Below are 20,973 nucleotides of genomic sequence, written 5' to 3'. Positions count from 1 at the left end.
AAGCATACGAAGTTCATTCCCAGTCTAAGATCGGACCGGACTAAGGGTTACGGCAGTAAGATCGATAGCACGCAGGGGGGACCGGGCCGATCCCTGACTTGCGTATTCTGCCTCTTCGATCGACTGGGTGCCCGCACGCCCGTTTCGTGGGTTGGCTTAGGCATAGGGAGTTCATTCCATGTCTAAGCCCCATCCGGATCGAGGGTTGTGGCAGTGGGGCCGGTAGCACGGAGGAGGGACCGGGTCGATCCCTGGCCTGTGCATTATGCCTCTTCGACCGGCTCAGCACCCGTACACTCGTTTCGTGGGTTGACTTATGCATACGGAGTTCAATCTCAGTCTAAGCATACGGAGTTCATTCCCAGTCTAAGATCGAACCGGACCGAGGGTTGTGGCAGCAGGATAAGCAGCACGCAGGGGGGATCGGGCTGATCCCCAGCTTGCACATTCTGCCTCTCCGACCGGCTGAGCACCCGTACGCCCGTTTCGTGGGTTAGCTTAGGCATAGGGAGTTCATTCCATTTCTAAGCCCCAGTTGGACCGAAGGTTGTGGCAGCAGGACCGACAGCATGCAAAGAGGGATCGGGCCGATCCCCAGCTTGCGCATTATGCCTTTTCGGTTGGCTCAGGGCCCGCACGCTCATTTTGTGGGTTGACTTAAGCATACAGAGTTCATTCCCAGTCTAAGATTGGACCGAGGGTTGCGGCAGTAGGATCGATAGTACGCAGGGGGGGACCGGGTCGATCCCCGGCTTGCGCTTTCTACCTCTCTAACCGACTGAGCCCCCGCACGCTCCTTTCGTGAGTTGGCTTAGGCATACGGGGTTCATTCCATGTTTAAGCACACGGAGTTCATTCCCAGTCTAAGAGCGGACTGGGAATTTACAAGCCATAAAAATGGCAATTGCATGGCAGAAATATGAAGATGTGCTTGAACCCACCTACCACTCGTTTGATCCCCGGCTTGCGCATCTTGCCTCTCTAGTCGGCTGAACGCCCGCACGTTTGTTTCGTGGGTTGACTTAGGAATACGGAGTTCATCCCCAGTCTAAGCATACAGACTTCATTCCCAGTCTAAGATCAGACTAGACCAAGGGTTGCGACAGCAAGATCGACAGCACGCAAGGGGGATCGGGTCGATCTCCGGCTTGCGCATTCTGCCTCTTCGATCGACTGAATGCCCGCATGCCCGTTTTGTGGGTTGGCTTAGGCATAGGGAGTTCATTCCATGTCTAAGCCCCAGTGGGACCGAGGACTGTGGTAGCGGGACCGACAGCACGCAGCGGGGGATCGGGTCGATCCCCGACTTCCGCGTTATACCTCTCCGACCGGCTCAGCGCCCGCACGCTCGTTTTGTGAGTTGACTTAGGCATACGGTGTTCATTCCCAGTCTGAGATCAGACCAAATCAAGGGTTGCGGCAGCAGGATCGACAGCACGTAGGGGGGACCGGGCTGATCCCCGTCTTGCGCATTCTGCCTCTCCGATCGGCTGAGCGCCCGCACGCTCGTTTCGTGGGTTGGCTTAGGCATAGTTCATTCCATGTCTAAGCATACGAAATTCATTCCCAGGCTAAGATCAGACCGGACTGAGGGTTGCGGCAGTAGGATCTACAACATGTAGGGGGGACCGGGCTGATCCCCGGCTTGCGCATTCTACCTTTCCGGCCGGCAGAGCACCCGCACGCTCGTTTCGTGGGTTGGCTTAGGCATACAGAGTTCATTTCTTGTCTAAGCCCCAACAGGACCGAGGGTTGTGGCAGTGGGATCGACAGCACGCAAAGAGGGACCAGGCAGATCCCCGACTTGCGCATTATGCCTCTTCGGTCGGCTGAGTGCCCGCACCCTCGTTTCCTGGGTTGACTTAGGCATACGGAGTTCATCCCCAATCTAAGCATACGGAGTTCATTCCTAGTCTAAGATCGGACTGAACTGAAGGTTACGGCAGCAGGATTGGCAGCATGCAGGGGGGATCAGGCCGATCCCCGGCTTGCGCATTTTGCCTCTCCGGTCGACTGAGCGCCCGTACGCCCATTTCGTGGGTTGGCTTAGGCATAGGGAGTTCATTCCATGTCTAAGCCCCATCCGGATCGAGGGTTGTGGTAGCGGGACCGACAGCACATAGGGGGGACTGGGCCAATCCCTGGCTTGCGCATTATGCCTCTTCGGCCGGCTCAGCACCCGCACGCTCGTTCCATGGGTTGGCTTATGTATACGGAGTTCAGTCTCAGTCTAAGATCGGATCGGACCGAGGGTTACGATAGTAGGATCGACAGCACGTAGGGGGAATCGGGTCGATCCCCAGCTTACGCATTCTACCTCTCCGACCGGCTAAGCGCCCGCACGCCCGTTTCCTGGGTTGGCTTAGGCATAGGGAGTTCATTCCATGTCTAAGCCCCAACCGGATCAAGGGTTGTGGCAGCGGGACCGATAGCACACAGAGGGGGACCGGGCCGATCCCCGGCTTGCGCATTATGCCTCTTCGACCAGCTTAGTGCCCGCACTCTCATTTCGTGGGTTGACTTATGCATACGTAGTTCATTTCTAGTCTAAAATCAGACCGGATTGAGAGTTACGATAGCAGGATCGGTAACACGCAGGAGGGATCGGGCCGATCCTCGGCTTGCGCATTCTGCCTCTCCGACTGGCTGAGCTCCTGCACGCCCATTTCATGGGTTGGCTTAGGCATAGGGAGTTCATTCCATGTCTAAGCCCCAGCCGGATCGAGGGTTGTGGCAGCGGGATCGACAGCACGCAGAGAGGGACCGGGCCGATCCCCAGCTTATGCATTATGCCTCTTTGGCCAGCTCAGCACCTGCACACTTGTTTCGTGGGTTGCTTAGGCATACGAAGTTCATTCCCAATCTAAGATCGTACCAGACCGAGGGTTACGACAGCAGGATCGACAGCACGTAGGGGGGACCGGGTCGATCCTCGGCTTGCACATTCTGCCTCTTTGACCGACTGAGTGCCCGCACACCCGTTTCGTGGGTTGGCTTAGGCATAGAGAGTTCATTCCATGTCTAAGCCCTAGCCGGATCGATGGTTGTGGCAGCGGGACTGGCAGCACACAGAGGCAGACCGGGCCAATCCCCGGCTTGCGCATTATGCCTCTTCAGTCGGCTCAGTGCCCACACACTCGTTTCGTGGGTTGACTTATGCATACGAAGTTCATTCCTAGTCTAAGATCAGATCGGATTGAGGGTTATGGCAGTAGGATTAACAGCACGCAGGGGGGATTGGGCCGATCCCTGGCTTGCGCATTCTACCTCTCCAACCGGCTGAGCGCCCACACGCTCGTTTCGTGGGTTGGCTTAGGCATACGGAGTTCATTCCATGTCTAAGCATACAGATTCATTCCTAGTCTAAGATTTTTAGACACGGTGCATATGCTGGGCTCAGACATGTGCTGGTGCCGCATTTTTTTCACCTAGGGCACCATCACTGGAGCATCGTCGGAGAGCCTAACCGGTGGCATTGGGGGTTCCAGCGATTGGGGGAGCCGGGGGGTGTGCGCACATGATGTGAGATGGGTGCTGGTACTTGGCCCTTATATTGGCCCCCTATCCCTCATCAAACTGCAAGAACTCACACCCCCTTAAAGAGCATTTGAGATTTTATAGGTTTGCTGCCAGTAGCCATTAAAGTGTCTGAAATGGGGACATATTTTTCAAACGGTCACAAAATCTTCTCCACTTCGATTTTTTAGCTGAACAAGTCGTGGGTTGACTTATGCATACGGATTTCATTCCTAGTCTAAGATCAGACCAGGCCAAGGGTTGTAGTAGCAGGATCAACAGAACGTAGGGGGGACCGGGTCGATCCCCGACTTGCGCATTCTGCCTCTCCGGTCGGCTAAGCGCCCGTACGCTCGTTTCGTGGGTTGGCTTAGGCATACGGAGTTCATTCCATGTCTAAGCATATGGGGTTCATTCTTAGTCTAAGATTTTAAGCCACGGTGCACGTGCTGGGCTCAGGCATGAGCTGGTACCGCATTTTTTTTCCTATGGGGCACCACCGCGAGAGCATCGTCGGAGCATCGTCGGAGAGCCTAACCGGCGACATTGGGGGTTCTGGTGAATGGGGTGCCGGGGGTGTGCGCACATGATGTGCGATGGGTGCTAGTACTTGGCCTTTATATTGGGCCACTATCCCTCATCAAAACTCGAGAACTCATACCCCCTTAAAGAGCATTTCAGATTTTATAGGTTTGCTGCCAGTAGCCATTAAATTGTCTGAAATGAGGTCACTTTTTTCAAAGTGTCACAAAATCTTCTCCACTTCGATTTTTAGCTGAATTTTTTTGTGCATGCCAACAAAAATAAAAGGATCACCTCTACCAAATTTGGGGACAAAACTCTTTCTAAAAAAATTTTAAAAAATCTCGAACCGTAAAAAGCTTTGAAAATCGTGATAAATAGAAAACGGGTCGTCTTGCCACGAAACTTCACATGAAGGCTTAGGGGACCATTGTATGAATTGACAAGACATAAAAATGGCATTGGCATGGTAGAAATATGAAGATGTGCTTGAACCCACCTACCGCCCGTTCGATCCCCGGCTTGCGCATTCTACCTCTCCGGCCGACTGAGCGCCCGCACACTCGTTTCGTGGGTTGGCTTAGGCATACAGAGTTCATTCCATGTCTAAACCCCAGCCGGACCAAGGGTTGTGGCAGCAGGACCGGCAGCGAGATTGGTAGCACGTAGAGGGGGACCGGGCTGATCCCCGACTTGCGCATTATGCCTCTTCGGCCGGTTGAGCGCCCGTACGCTCGTTTCGTCAGTTGACTTAGGCATACGGAGTTCATCCCCAGTTTATGCATATGGAGTTCATTCCCAGTCTAAGATCAGATCGGACCGAGGGTTACGACAGTCGGATCGACAGCACGTAGGGGGGAACGAGCCGATCCCCGGCTTGCGCATTCTACCTTTCCGGCAGGTTGAACGCACGCACACCTGTTTCATGGGTTGGCTTAGGCATAGGGAGTTCATTCCATGTCTAAGCCCCAACCGGACCGAGGGTTGTGGCAGCGGGATCAACATCACGCAGAGGGGGACCGGTCTGATCCCAGGCTTGCGCATTATGCCTTTTCGATCGACTCAGCCCTCGCACGCTCATTTTGTGGATTGACTTATGCACATGAAGTTCAGTCCCAGTCTAAGATCAGACCAGACTGAGGGTTACAGCAGCAGGATCGACAGCACGCCAGGGGGGACCGAGCCGATCCTCGGCTTGTGCATTCTGCCTCTCCGATCGACTGAGCGCCCGTACTCTCGTTTCGTGGGTTTGGCTTAGGCATACGGAGTTCATTTCCAGTCTAAGATTTTGAGCCATGGTGCACATGCTGGGCTAGGACATGTGCTGGTGCCGCATTTTTTTCGCCCGAGGCACCATCGTCAGAGCATCGCCGGAGAGCCTAACCGGTGGCATTGGGGGTTTCGGCGATTGGGGGGGTCGAGGGGTGTGCGCACATGATATGCGATGGGTGCTGGTACTTGGCCCTTATATTGGCCCCCTATCCCTCATCAAACCTCGAGAACTCACACACCCTGAAAGAGCATTTGAGATTTTATAGGTTTGCTCCAGTAGCTATTAAAGTGTCTGAAATGGGGACACTTTTTTCAAAGGGTCACAAAATCTTCTCCACTTCGAGTTTTTAGCTGAATTTTTTTGTGCATGCCAAAAAAAATACAAGGATCACCTCTACCAAATTTGGGGACAAAACTCTATCTAAAAAAATTTTGAAAAATCCCGAACCGCAAAAAGTTTCAAAAATCGTGAAAAATAGAAAACGGGTCGTCTTGCCACGAAACTTCATATGAAGGCTTAGGGGACCATTGTATGAATTTACAAGCCATAAAAATGGCATTGGCACAGTAGAAATATGAAGATGTGCTTGAACCAACCAACCACCCGTTCGATCCTCGGTTTATGCATCCTGCCTCTCCGGTCGACTGAGCGCCAGCATGCCCGTTTCATGGGTTGGCTTACGCATAGGGGGTTCATTCCATGTCTAAGCCCTAGCCAGACCGAGGGCTGTGGTAACGGGACCACCAGCACGCAGAGGGGGATCGGGACGATCCCCGGCTTATGCATTATGCCTATCCGGCCGTCTCAGTGCTCGCACACTCGTTTCGTGGGTTGACTTAGGCATACGGAGTTCATTCCCAATCTAAGATCAAATCGGACTGAGGGTTGCAGCAGCAAGATCGACAGCACGCAGGGGGGTATTGGGCCTATCCCCGACTTGCGCATTCTGCATCTCTGGCTGGCTGAATGTCTGCACGCTCATTTCATGGGTTGGCTTAGGCATACGGAGTTCATTCCCAATTTAAGATTGGACCAGACCGAGGGTTGCGGCTGCAGGTCCAGCAGCAGGATCGACAACACGCAAGGGGGATCGAGCTAATCCTTGGCTTGCACATTTTGCCTCTCCGGTCGACTGAGCACCCATACGCTCGTTTCGTGGGTTGGCTTAGGCATATGAAGTTCGTTCCATGTCTAAGCCCCAATCGGACTGAAGGTTGTGGCAACAGGACCTGCAACGGGATTGGTAGCATACGGATGAGGATCGGGCTGATCCCCGGCTTGCGCATTATGCCTCCCCGGCTGGTTGAGTGCCCGCACACTCATTCCGTGGGTTGACTTAGGCATACAGAGTTCATCCCAAGTCTAAGCATACAGAGTTCATTCCCAGTCTAAGATTAGATCGAACCGAAGGTTGCGGCAGCAAGATTGATAGCACGTAGGGGGGATTGGGCCGATCTTTGGCTTGCGTATTCTGCCTCTCCGATCAGCTGAGTGCCCGCACGCCCATTCTGTGGGTTGGCTTAGTCATAGGGAGTTCATTCCATGTCTAAGCCCCAGTCAGATCGAGGGTTGTGGCAGCAGGACCGGCAGCACGCAGAAGGGGACCGGGTCGATCCTCGGCTTGTGCATTATGCCTCTTCAGTCGACTCAATGCCCGCACGCTCATTTCATGGGTTGACTTATCCATACAGAGTTCAGTCCCAGTCTAAGATCAGACCAGACCGAGGGTTGCGGCAGCAGGATCGATAGCACGATGGGGGGACTGGGCCGATCCCTAGCTTACGCATTATGCCTCTTCGGCCGGCTGAGCGCTTGCATACTCATTTTGTGGGTTGGCTTAGGCATACGAAGTTCATTCCATGTCTAAGCATACGGAGTTCATTTCATGTCTAAGATTTTAAGCCACGGTGCACATGCTGGGCTCGGGCATGTACTAGTGCTACATTTTTTTCACCCGGGGCAGCACGCAGGGGGGATTGGGCCGATCCTCAGCTTGCGCATTCTGCCTTTCCAGTCGGCTGAGCACCCGTACTCTCATTTCATGGGTTGGCTTAGACATACGGAGTTCGTTCCATGTCTAAGCCCTAGCCAGACTGAGGGTTGTGGCAGCAGGACTGGCAGCGGGATCGGTAGCACGCAGTGAGGGATCGAGCTGATCTCTGGCTTGAGCATTATGCCTCTCCGATCGACCTCTTCGACCGGTTGAGTGCCCGCACGCTCGTTTCATGGGTTGACTAAGGCATACGGAGTTCATCCCCAGTCTAAGCATACGAAATTCATTCCCAGTCTAAGATCAGACCGGACTGAGGGTTGCGACAGCAGGATCGGCAACACGCAGGGGGGATCGATCCAATCTCCAGCTTGCACATTCTGTCTCTCCGGCCGGCTGAGCGCTTGCACGCCCATTTCGTGGGTTGGATTGGGCGTAGGGAGGTCATTCCATGTCTAAGCCCCAACTGGATTGAGGGTTGTGGCAGTGGGACTGGCAGCACGCAGAGGGGGATCGGGTCGGTCCCCGGTGTCACGGACTAAGCTTTCTCTCAGCAAGCAATAGACTGTGTGGCACTTGAATGGGTGCTCCCAACCAAGTTAGCCTTCAATAGATCAATATCTGAACAAATAACCATAAGCCATGGTTAGTCCCAAGCATTCACAATAAGACATAATATATCGAGATCGATCTCAAGCACACACACAAGAAGGCATATTCGCATCGAGAAAAAGAAAAACACATCGAGGCAACAATCGGGACATTCAATCGGGGTGAGTTTTATTATAGTCGAGAATCATACATTGGGACCTCACACCATCACCAGGGCCAGGGGGCAGCCCTTAGTGGGTGGCCTAGGCTCGTATAGCAACTGGTGAGACAACCCAACACTATGCTACCGGCTCACCCCCTAAAGAGTCTTAGAGATTTTAGAGCTATGCTACCAGTAACCATTACAATGTTTGAAATGGGGACACTTTTCCTAGCACAAGGGATCTACCCGGCCATGGCCCTATACATGGGTGGCTTATGGCAACCTAAGTCCTGGTCATGGCCCTATACAAGGCTGGCTCATGACACCCGGCTTGCACATTATGCCTCTCCGGTCGGCTCAACGCCCGCATGCTCATTTCGTGGGTTGACTTAGGCATACGGAGTTCATTCCCAGTCTAAGATCGGATCGGATCGAGGGTTACGACAGTAGGATCGACAGCACGTAGGGGGGACCATACCGATCCCTAGCTTGCGCATTCTGCCTCTCCGATCGACTGAGCGCCCGCATGCTCGTTTCATGGGTTGGCTTAGGCATATAGAGTTCATTCCATGTCTAAGCCTCAGCCAGACTAAGGGTTGTGGTAGCACGACCGACAGCGGGATCGATAGCACGTAGAGGGGGATCTGGCTGATCCTTGGCTTGCGAATTATGCCTCTTCGACCAGCCTCTCTGGCCGGCTGAGCACCCGCACTCTCGTTTCATGGGTTGACTTAGGCATACGGAGTTCATCCCTAGTCTAAGCATACGAAGGTCATTCCCAGTCTAAGATCAGACCAGACCGAGGGTTGCGGTAGCAGGATCGACAGCACGCAGGGGGGATTGGGCCGATCCCCGGCTTGCGCATTCTGCCTCTCCGGTTGGCTGAGTGCCCACACGCCCGTTTCATGGGTTGGCTTAGGCATAGGGAGTTCATTCCATGTCTAAGCCCTAGCCAGACTGAGGGTTGTGGCAGCGGGACCGACAGCACGCAGAGAGGGACCCGACCGATCCCCAGCTTGTGCATTATGGCTCTTCGGTCAGCTCAGCGCCCGCACTCTCATTTTGTGGGTTGACTTAGGCTTACGGAGTTCATTCCCAGTCTAAGATCAGATCGAATTGAGAGTTGTGGCAGTAGGATCGATAGTACGTAGGGGGGACCGAGCCGATCCCCGGCTTGCGCATTCTACCTCTTCGACCGACTGAGCGCCCGCACGCTCGTTTTGTGGGTTGGCTTAGGCATACGGAGTTCATTCCCAGTCTAAGAGTTTGAGCCACGATGCACATGCTGGGCTCAGGCATGTGCTGGTGTCGCATTTTTTTTGCTCGGGGCACCATCGTCGGAGCATCGTCAGAGAGCCTAACCGGCGGCATTGGGGGTTCCAGCGATTGGGGGGGCTGGGGGGTGTGCGCACATTATGTGCGATGGGTGCTGGTACTTGGCCCTTATATTGGCCCCCTATCCCTCATCAAACCTCAAAAACTCACACCCCCTTAAAGAGCATTTGAGATTTTATAGGTTTGTTGCCAGTAGCCATGAAAGTGTCTGAAATGGGGACACTTTTTTCAAACGGTCACAAAATCTTCTCCACTTCGAGTTTTTAGCTGAATTTTTTTATGCATGCCAAAAATAATACAAGGATAACCTTGACTAAATTTGGGGAGAAAAATCTTTCTAAAAAAATTTTAAAAAATCCCGAACCGCAAAAAGTTTCAAAAATCGTGAAAAATAGAAAACGGGTCGTCTTGCCACGAAACTTCACATGAAGGCTTAGGGGACCATTGTATGAATTTACAAGCCATAAAAATGACATTGGCATGGCAGAAATATGAAGATGTCCTTGAACCCACCTACCACCCGTTTGATCCCCGGCTTGCGCATCCTCCTCTCTGGTCGGCTGAGCGCCCGCATGCTCATTTTGTGGGTTGACTTAGGCGTACGAAGTTCATCCTTAGTCTAAGCATACAGAGTTCATTCCCAGTCTAAGATCAGACCGGATCGAGGGTTGCGATAGCAAGATCGACAGCACGCATGGGGGACCGGGCCGATCCTCGACTTAGGCATTCTGCCTCTCCGGTCGGTTGAGTGCCCGTACGCCCGTTTCGTGGGTTGGCTTAGGCATAGGGAGTTCATTCCATGTCTAAGCCCCAGCCGGATTGAGGGTTGTGGCAGCGGGACCGGCAGCACGTAGAGGTGGACCGGGTCGATCCTCAACTTACGCATTATACCTCTTCGGTCGGCTCAGCACCTGCACACTCATTTCTTGGGTTGACTTATACATATGGAGTCCATTCCCAGATCGAGGGTTGTAGCAGCAGGATCAACAGCATGTATGGGGGGACTGGGCCGATCCCCGGCTTGTACTTTCTACCTCTCCGACCGACTGAGCGCCCATACGCTCGTTTCATGGGTTGGCTTAGGCATACGGAGTTCATTCCATGTCTAAGATCATTGACTTAGGCAGCAGGATCGACAGCACGCAGGGGGGATCGGGTCGATCCCCGGCTTGTGCATTCTGCCTCTCTGGCTGGTTGAGCGTCCGTAAGCCCATTTCGTGGGTTGGCTTAAGCATAGGGAGTTCATTCCATGTCTAAGCCCCAGTCGGACCGAGGGTTGTTGCAGCAGGACCGGCAGCACGCAGAGAGGGACCGGGCCGATCCCCAGCTTGCGCATTATGCCTCTTCGACCAGCTTAGCGCCTGCTCGCTCATTTCGTGGGTTGACTTATGCATACGGAGTTTATTCCTAGTCTAAGATCAGACCGGACCGAGGGTTGTGGCAGCAGGATCGACAACACATAGGGGAGGATCGGGCCGATCCTCGGCTTGGGCATTCTACCTCTCCGGCTGGCTAAGCGCCCTCACGCTCATTTCGTTGGTTGGCTATAGGCATACGGAGTTCATTCCATGTCTAAGCATACGGAGTTCATTCCCAGTCTAAGATTTTGAGCCATGGTGCACATGCTGGGCTCGAGCATGTACTAGTGCCACATTTTTTTCGCCTGGGGCACCATTGCTGGAGCATCACCGGAGCATCGCCAAAGCATCGCCAGAGGGCCTAACCGGCGGCATTGGTGGTTTCGACGATTGGGGGGGCCAGGGGGTGTGCACACATGATGTGCGATGGGTGCTGGTACTTGGCCCTTATATTGGCCCCCTATCCCTCATCAAACCTTGAGAACTCACACCCCTTTAAAGAGCGTTTGAGATTTTATAGGTTTGCTACCAGTAGCCATTAAAGTATCTAAAATGGGGACACTTTTTTCAAACGGTCACAAAATCTTCTCCACTTCGAGTTTTAGCTAAATTTTTTTGTGCATGCCAAAAAAAATACAAGGATCACCTCTACCAAATTTGGGGACAAAACTCTTTCTAAAAATATTTTAAAAAATCCCGAATCGCAAAAAGTTTCAAAAATTGTGAAAAATAGAAAACGGGTAGTCTTGCCACGAAACTTCACATGAAGGCTTAGGGGACCATTGTATGAATTTAAAAGCCATAAAAATGGCATTGGCATGGCAAAAATATTAAGATGTGCTTGAACCCACCTACCACCCGTTCGATCCCTGGCTTGCGCATCCTGCCTCTCTGGTCGGCTGAACGCCCGCACGCTCGTTTTGTGGGTTGACTTAGGCATATGGAGTTCATCCCCAGTCTAAACATACAGAGTTCATTCCTAGTCTAAGATCAGACCAGAACGAGCGTTGCGACAGCAGGATCAGTAGCACGCAAGGGGGACCGAACCGATCCCTGGCTTGCACATTCTGCCTTTCCGGTAAGCTGAGCGCCCGCACGCCCGTTTCGTGGGTTGGCTTAGGCATAGGGAGTTCATTCCATGTATAATCCCCAGCCAGACCGAGGGTTGTGGCAGCGGGACCGACAGCACACAGAGGGGGACCCGACCGATCCCCGGCTTGTGCATTATGCCTCTTCGGTCAGCTCAGTGCCCGCACTCTCTTTTTGTGGGTTGACTTAGGCTTACAGAGTTCATTCCCAGTCTAAGATCAGATCGGACCAGACCGAGGGTTGCGCCAGTCGGATCGACAGCTCATAGGGGGGGACAGGGCCGATCCCCGGCTTGTGCATTCTACCTCTTCGATCGGCTGAGCGTTCGTACGCTCGTTTCGTGGGTTGGCTTAGGCTTACGAAGTTCATTCCATGTCTAAGCATACAGAGTTCATTCCCAGTCTAAGATCGGACTGGACCCAGGATTGCGGCAGTAGGACCAGTAGCAGGATCGACAGGACGCAAGGGGGATTGGGTCGATCCCCGGCTTGCGCATTCTATCTCTCTGACCGACTGAGCGCCCGTACGCTTGTTTCATGGGTTGGCTTAGGCATACGGAGTTCATTCCATGTCTAAGCCCCAGTCGGACCGAGGGTTGTGGCAGCAGGACCGGTAGCGGGATCGACAGCACGCAGAGAGGGACCAGGCTAATCCTCGGCTTGCGTATTTTAGCTCTCTGGCCGGCCTCTTCGGTCGGTTGAGCGCCCATACACTCGTTTCTTGGGTTGAGTTAGGCATACAAAGTTTATCCCCAATCTAAGCATACAGAGTTCATTCTGAGTCTACGATCGGGTCGGATCAAGGGTTGCAGCAGCAGGATCAGTAGCATGCAGGGGGACCAGGCCGATCCCTAGCTTACGCATTCTGCCTCTCCGATCGACTGAGAGCCCGCATGCCTGTTTTGTGGGTTGGCTTAGGCATAGGGAGTTCATTCCATGTCTAAGCCCCAACCGGATTGAGGGTTGTGGCAGCGGGACCGGTAGCACGTAGAGGGGGATCGGGCCGATCCTGGGCTTGCGCATTATGCCTCTTCGGTCGGCTCAGCACCCGTACGATCATTTCATGGGTTGATTATGCAAATGGAGTTCATTCCCAGTCTAAGATCGAACTAGACCGAGGGTTGCGCCAGTAGGATCGACAACACGCAGGGGGGATCGGGCCGATCCTCGACGTGCATTTTCTACCTCTCTGGCCGGCTGAGCACCCGTACGCTCGTTTCGTGGGTTGGCATAGGCAGACGGAGTTCATTCCATGTCTAAGCATACGAAGTTCATTCCCAGTCTAAGATTTTGAGCTACGGTGCACATGTTGGGCTCAAGCATGTGCTGGTGCCACATTTTTTTTGCCGGAGCATCATCGGAGAGCCTAACCGGCAGCATTAGGGGTTCCGGCGATTGGGGGGGCCAGGAGGTGTGCGCACATGATGTGCGATGGGTGCTGGTACTTGGCCCTTATATTGGCCCCCTATCCCTCATCAAACCTCGAGAACTCATACCCTCTTAAAGAGCATTTGAGATTTTATAGGTTTGCTGCTAGTAGCAATTAAAGTGTTTGAAATGGGGACACTTTTTTAAAATGGTCACAAAATCTTCTCCACTTCAAATTTTTAGCTGAATTTTTTTGTCCCTGCCAAAAAAAATACAAGGATCACCTCTACCAAATTTGGGGACAAAAATCTTTGTAAAAAATTTTTAAGAAATCCCGATCCGTAAAAAGTTTCAAAAATCATGAAAAATAGAAAACGGGTCGTCTTGCCATGAAACTTCACATGAAGGCTTAGGGGACCATTGTATGAATTTACAAGCCGTAAAATGGCATTGGCATGGCAGAAATATGAAGATGTGCTTGAACACACCTACCACCCGTTCGATCCTCGACTTGCGCATCCTGCCTTTCTGGTCGGTTGAGCACCCGCACGCTCGTTTCGTGGGTTGACTTAGGCATATGGAGTTCATTCACAGTCTAAGATCAGATCGGACCGAGGGTTGCGACAGCAAGACCAACAGCAGGAATGGCAGCACATAAGGTGGGACCGGGTCGATCCCTGGCTTACGGATTCTGCCTCTCCGACCGGTTGAGCGCCCGTATGCTCGTTTCATGGGTCGGCTTAGACATACGTAGTTCATTCAATGTCTAAGCCCCAGTCGGACTGAGGGTTGTGGCAGCAGGACTAGCAGCAGGATCGACAGCACGTAGAGGGGGACCGGGCTGATCCTCGGCTTGTACACTATGCCTCTTCAGCCGGCTGAGCGCTCGCATCTCGTTTCGTGGGTTGACTTAGGCATACGGAGTTCATCCCCAGTCTAAGCATATGGAGTTCATTCCCAGTCTAAAATTGGACCAGACGGAGGGTTGCAGCAGCAGGATCGATAGCACGCAAGGGGGATCGAGCCAATCCCCGGCTTGCACATTCTACCTCTCTGGCTGACTCAGCGCTCGCATGCCTGTTTCATGGGTTGGCTTAGGCATAGGGAGTTCATTCCATGTCTAAGCCCCAGCCGGACTAAAGGTTGTGGCAGTGGGACCGGCAGCACGCAGAGGGGGATCAGGCTGATCCTCGGCTTGCGCATTATGCCTCTTCGGCTGGCTCAGCGCCCGCACGCTCATTTTGTGGGTTGACTTTTGCATACGGAGTTCATTCCTAGTCTAAGGTTAGATCGAACCAAGGGTTGCGGCAGCAGGATCTACAGCACGCAGGGGGGACCAACCCAATCCCCGACTTGCGCATTCTACCTTTCCAACCGACTGAGCACCCGCACACTCGTTTCGTGGGTTGGCTTAGGCATACAGAGTTCATTCCATGTCTAAGCATACGGAGTTCATTCCCAGTCTAAGAGTTTGAGCCACGGTGCACATGCTAGGCTCAGGCATGTGCTGGTGCCACATTTTTTTCACCAGGGGCACCATCATCGGAGCATCGTCGGACAGCCTAACCGGAGGGATTGGGGTTTCCGGCGATTGGGGGGGCCAAGGGGTGTGCGCACATGATGTGTGATGGGTGCTGGTACTTGGCCCTTATATTGGCCCTCTATTCCTCCTCAAACCTTGAAAACTCACACCGCCTTAAAGAGCCTTTGAGATTTTATAGGTTTGCTGCTAGTAGCCATGAAGGTATTCGAAATGGGGACACTTTTTTCAAACGATCACAAAATCTTCTCCACTCTGAGTTTCTAGCTGAATTTTTTTATGCATGCCGACAAAAATACAAGGATCACGTTTACCAAATTTGGGGACAAAACTCTTTCTAAAAAAATTTTAAAAAATCCCGAACCATAAAAAGTTTCAAAAATCATGAAAAATAGAAAACGGGTCATCTTGCCACGAAATTTCACATGAAGGCTTAGGAGACCATTGTATCAATTTACAAGCCATAAAAATGACATTGGCATGGCAGAAATATGAAGATGTGCTTGAACCCACCTACCACCCGATCGATCCTCGGCTTGCGCATCCTACCTCTCTGGTAGGCTGAGCGCTCGCACGCTTGTTTCGTGACTGGACTTAGGCATACGGAGTCATCCCCAGTCTAAGCATATGGAGTTCATTCCCAGTCTAAGATCAGACCAGACCGAGGGTTACGACAGCAGGATCGACAGCACGCAGGGAGGATCGAGTCGATCCCTGGCTTACGCATTCTGCCTCTCTGGCCAGCTGAGCACCCGTAAGCTCATTTCAGGGGTTGGCTTAGGCATAGGGAGTTCATTCCATTTCCAAGCCCCAGTCGGACCGAGGGTTGTGGCAGCAGGACCGATAACACGCAAAGGGGGATCGGATCGATCCCCAACTTACGAATTATGCCTCTTCGGTCGGCTCAGCGCCCGCACGCTCGTTTGTGGGTTGACTTAGGCATACAGAGTTCATTCCCAGTCTAAGATCGGATCAGACTGAGGGTTACAGTAGTAGGACCAGCAGCAGGATCGGTAGCACACAGGGGGGATCGAGCCAATCCCCAGCTTGCACATTCTGCCTCTCTAACCGACTGAGCGCCCGCACACTCGATTCATGGGTTGGCTTAGGCATACGGAGTTCATTCCATGTCTAAGCCCCAATCAGATCGAGGGTGTGGCAGTAAGACCGGTAACGAGATTGGTAGCATGCGGAGGGGGATCGGGCTGATCCTCGGCTTGGGCATTACGCCTCTTCGACTGGCCACTCCGATCGATTGAGCGCCAGCACACTCGTTTTGTGGGTTGACTTACGCATATGGAGTTCATCCCCAGTCTAAGCATACGGAGTTCATTCTCAGTCTAAGATCGGATCGAACCAAGGGTTGCAACAGTAGGATCGGTAGCATGCAGGGAGGACTGAGTCGATCCCTGGCCTACACATTCTGCCTCTATGACTGGCTGAGCACCCGCACGCCCGTTTCATGGGTTGGCTTAGGCATAGGGAGTTCATTCTGTGTCTAAACCCCTGTCAAACCGAGGGCTGTGGTAGTGAGACCGACAGCATGCAGAGGGGGATCGGGTCGATCCCCAGCTTACGCATTATGCCTCTTCGGCTGGCTCAGCGCCCGCACGCTCGTTTCGTGGGTTGACTTATGCATACGAAGTTCATTCCTAGTCTAAGATTGAACCAGACCGAGGGTTGTGGCAGCAAGATCGACAGCACACAGGGAGGGACTGGGTCGATCCTCGGCTTGCGTATTTTGCCTCTCTAGTCGGCTGAGCCCCCGCACGTTCGTTTCGTGGGTTGACTTAGGCATACGGAGTTCATCCCTAGTCTAAGCATATGGAGTTCATTTCCAGTCTAAGATCGGATCAAACCGAGGGTTGCGATAGCAGGATCGACAGCACGCAGGGGGACCGACCCGATCCCCGGCTTGCGCATTCTACCTCTCCGGTCGGTTGAGCGCCCGTACGCTCATTTCATGGGTTGGCTTAGGCATACGGAGTTCATTCCAAGTCTAAGCCCCAACCGGACCGAGGGTTGTGGCAGCAAGACCGGCAGCGGGATCGGCAGCACGCAGAGGGGGACCGAGCTGATCCCCGACTTGTGCATTTGCCTCTCTGGCTGGCCTTTCCACTCGGTTGAGCACCCGCACGCTCGTTCCGGGGGTTCACTTAGGCATACGGAGTTCATCCGTAGTCTAAGCATACAGAGTTCATTCCCAGTCTAAGATCGGATCGGACAGGAGGTTGCGACAGCAGGATTGACAGCATGCAGGGGGGATCAGGCTGATCCCCGCCTTGTGCATTCTGCCTCTCCGATCGGCTGAGCACCCGCACGCTCGTTTCAAGGGTTGGCTTAGGCATAGGGAGTTCATTCCATGTCTAAGCCCCAGTCGGACCGAGGGTTGTGGTAACGGGACCGACAGCACGTAGAAGGCGACCGAGTCGATCCTCGGCTTGCGCATTATGCCTCTTCGGTCAGCTCAATGCCCGAACACGCATTTTGTGGGTTGACTTAGGCATACAAAGCTCTTTCCCAGTCTAAGATCAGACCGAACCGAGGGTTCTAGTAGTAGGATCGATAGCATGCAGGGGGACCGAGTTGATCCTGGCTTGCGCATTCTGCCTATTCAACCAGCTGAGTGCCCGCATGCTCGTTTCGTGGGAGGGCTTAGGCATACGGAGTTCATTCCATGTCTAAGCATATGGAGTTCATTCTCAGTCTAAGATCAGACCAGACCGACACTTGCGGTAGCAGGACCAGCAGCAGGATCGGTAGCACGCAGGGGGGGACTAGGCTGATCCTCGGCATGCGCATTCTGCCTCTCTGGCTAACTGAGTGCTCGCACGCTCGTTTCGTGGGTTGAATTAGGCATACGGAGTTCATCCCCAGTCTAAGCATACAGAGTTCATTCCCAGTCTAAGATCAAATCGGACCGAGGGTTGCAGCAGCAGGATCGGTAGCACGCAGGAGGGATCGGGCCGATCCCTGGCTTGTGCATTCTGCCTTTCCGGCCGGCTGAGCACCCGCACGCCCGTTTCGTGTGTTGGCTTAGGCATAGGGAGTTCATTCGATGTCTAAGCCCCAGCTGGACCGAAGGTTGTGGCAGCAGGATCGACAGCACGTAGAGGGGGACCGGGCTGATCCCCAGCTTGGGCATTATGCAGCTTCAGTCGGCTCAGCACCCGCACACTCGTTTTGTGGGTTGACTTAGGCATACAGACTTCATCCCCAGTCTAAGCATACGGAGTTCATTCCCAGTCTAAGATCAGACCGGACTGAGGGTTGCGACAGCAGGATTGATAACACACAGGGGGGACCGAGCTGTTCCTCGGCTTACGCATTCTGGCTCTCCGGCCAGCTGAGTGCCTGCACGCTCATTTCGTGGGTTGGCTTAGGCATACGGAGTTCATTCCATGTCTAAGCATACAAAGTTCATTCCCAGTCTAAGATCAGACCGAACGGAGTGTTGCAATCGTAGGACCAACAGTAGGATCGACAGCACACAAGGGGGATCGGGCCGATCCCCGACTTACGCATTCTACCTCTCCGACCGGTTGAGCGCTCGCTAGCTCTTTTCCTGGGTTAGCTTAGGCATACGGAGTTCATTCCATGTCTAAGCCCTAGCCGGACTGCGGGTTGTGGCAGTAGGACTGGCAGCGGGATCGGTAGCACGCAGAGGGGGATCGGACTGATCCTCGACTTTCGCACTATGTCTCTCCAGTCGGTTGAGCGCCCGCACACTCGTTTCATGGGTTGACTTAGGCTTATGGAGTTCATCCCCAGTCTAAGCATACAGAGTTCATTCCCAGTCTAAAATCAAACCAGACCGAGGGTTGTGGCAGCAGGATCGATAGCAAGCAGGGGGGACCGGGCCGATCCCTGGCTTTCGTATTCTGCCTCTTCGGTCGGTTGAGCTCCCGCACGCCCGTTTCGTGGGTTGGCTTAGGCATAGGGAGTTCATTCCATGTCTAAGGCACAACCGGACTGAAAGTTGTGGCAGCGAGACCGACAGCATGCAGAGGGGGACCGGGCCTATCCCCGGCTTACGCATTATTCCTCTCCGGTCGGCTCAGCGCTCGCAAGCTCGTTTCGTGGGTTGACTTATGCATACGGAATTAATTCATGGTCTAAGATCAGACCGGACCGAGGGTTGTGGCAGCAGGATCAATAGCACGTAGGGGGGACCGGGACGATCCTCGGCTTACGCATTCTGCCTCTCCGACCGGCTGAGTGCCCGCACGCTCGTTTTATGGGTTGGCTTAGGCATACGGAGTTCATTCCATGCCTAAGCATACGGAGTTCATTCCCAGTCTAAGATTTTGAGCCACGGTGCACATGCTGGGCTCGGGAATGTGCTGGTGCCACTTTTTTTTTTGTCGGGGCACCATTGCCGGAGCATCGTCGGAGAGCCTAACCGACGGCATTGGGGTTTCCGGTGATTGGAGGGGTCAGGGGGTGTGCACACATGATGTGCGATGGGTGCTGGTACTTGGCCCTTATATTGGCCCCCTATCCCTCATCAAACCTCGAGAACTCATAGCCCCTTAAAGAGCATTTGAGATTTTATAGGTTTGCTGCCAGTAGCCATTAAAGTGTCTAAAATGGGGACACTTTTTTCAAACGGTCACAAAATCTTCTCCACTTCGAGTTTTTAGCTGAATGTTTTTGTGCATTCCAATAAAAATACAAGGATCACCTCTAACAAATTTGGGGACAAAACTCTTTCTAAAAAAATTTTAAAAAATCCCGAACCGTAAAAAGTTTTGAAAATCATGAAAAATAGAAAACGGGTCGTCTTGCCATGAAACTTCACATGAAGGCTTAGGGGACCATTGTAAGAATTTACAAGCCATAAAAATGGCATTGGCACAGCAGAAATATGAAGATGTGCTTGAACCCATCTACCACCCGTTCGATCCCCGGCTTGCGTATCCTGCCTCTCTGGTCGGCTGAGCGCTCGCACGCTCGTTTCGTGGGTTGACTTAGGCATACAGAGTTTATCCCCAGTCTAAGCATACGAGTTCATTCCCAGTGTAAGATCAGACCGGACCGAGGGTTACGACAGCAGGATCGACAGCACGCAAGGGGGACCGAGTCGATCCCCGGCTTGCACATTTTGCCTCTCTAACCGGCTGAGTGCCGACACACTCATTTCGTGGGTTGGCTTAGGCATACGTAGTTCATTCCGTGTCTAAGCATACGGAGTTCATTCCCAATCTAAGAGCGGACCAGACCGAGGATTACGACAGTAGGACCAGCAGCAGGATTGGCAGCACGTAAGGGGTGACCGGGCCAATCCCTGACTTGCGCATTTTGCCCCTCCCACCGGTTGAGCGCTCGTACGCTCGTTTCATGGGTTGGCTTAGGCATACAGAGTTCTTTCCATGTCTAAGCCGGATCGAGGGTTGTGACAGCGAGACTGGCAGCGGGATCGCCAGCATGCAGAGGGGGACCAAGCTGATCCCCGACTTGCACATTATGCCTCTCCGACCGGCCTCTCCGGTCGACTGAGCGCCCACACGCTCGTTTCGTGGGTTCACTTAGGCATACAAAGTTCATCCCCATTCTAAGCATATTGAGTTCATTCCCAGTCTAAGATCGGATCGGATAAAGGGTTGTAGCAGCAAGATTGGTAGCATGCAGGGGGGACCAAGTCGATCCCCGACTTGTGCATTCTGCCCCTCCGACTAGCTGAGCACCCGCACGCTCATTTCGTGGGTTGGCTTAGGCATACGGAGTTCATTCCATGTCTAAGTCCCAGCCGGACTGAGGGTTGTGGCAGTAGGACCGAAAGTGGGATCGACAGCACACTGAGGGGGACCGAGCTGATCCCCAGCTTGCGCATTATGCCTCCCCGGCCGGCTGAACGCCCGCATGCTCGTTTCATGGGTTGACTTAGACGTACGGAGTTCATCCCCAGTCTAAGCATACGGAGTTCATTCACAGTCTAAGATCAGACCGGACCGAGGGTTATGACAGCAGGATCGGCAGGACGAAAGGGCGACCGAGTCGATCCCCGGCTTGTGCATTCTGCCTCTCTGGCCGGCTAAGTGCCCACATGCCCGTTTCATGGGTTGCTTAGGCATAGGGAGTTCATTCCATGTCTAAGCCCCAGCCGGGCTGAGGTTTGTGGTAGTGGGATCGACAACACGCAGAGCGAGACCGGGTCGATCCTCGGCTTACGCATTATGCCTTCTCGACCAGCTCAGCGCTCGCACGCTCGTTTCATGGGTTGACTTAG

This window comes from Durio zibethinus, chromosome 3 (genome assembly GCF_047325235.1).
Source record: "Durio zibethinus cultivar Kanyao isolate XHJ-2024 chromosome 3, ASM4732523v1, whole genome shotgun sequence".
In the NCBI taxonomy this organism is placed as follows: domain Eukaryota; kingdom Viridiplantae; phylum Streptophyta; class Magnoliopsida; order Malvales; family Malvaceae; genus Durio; species Durio zibethinus.
The sequence above is the reverse complement of the archived record's forward strand: the minus strand, read 5'-3'. Positions refer to the sequence as shown.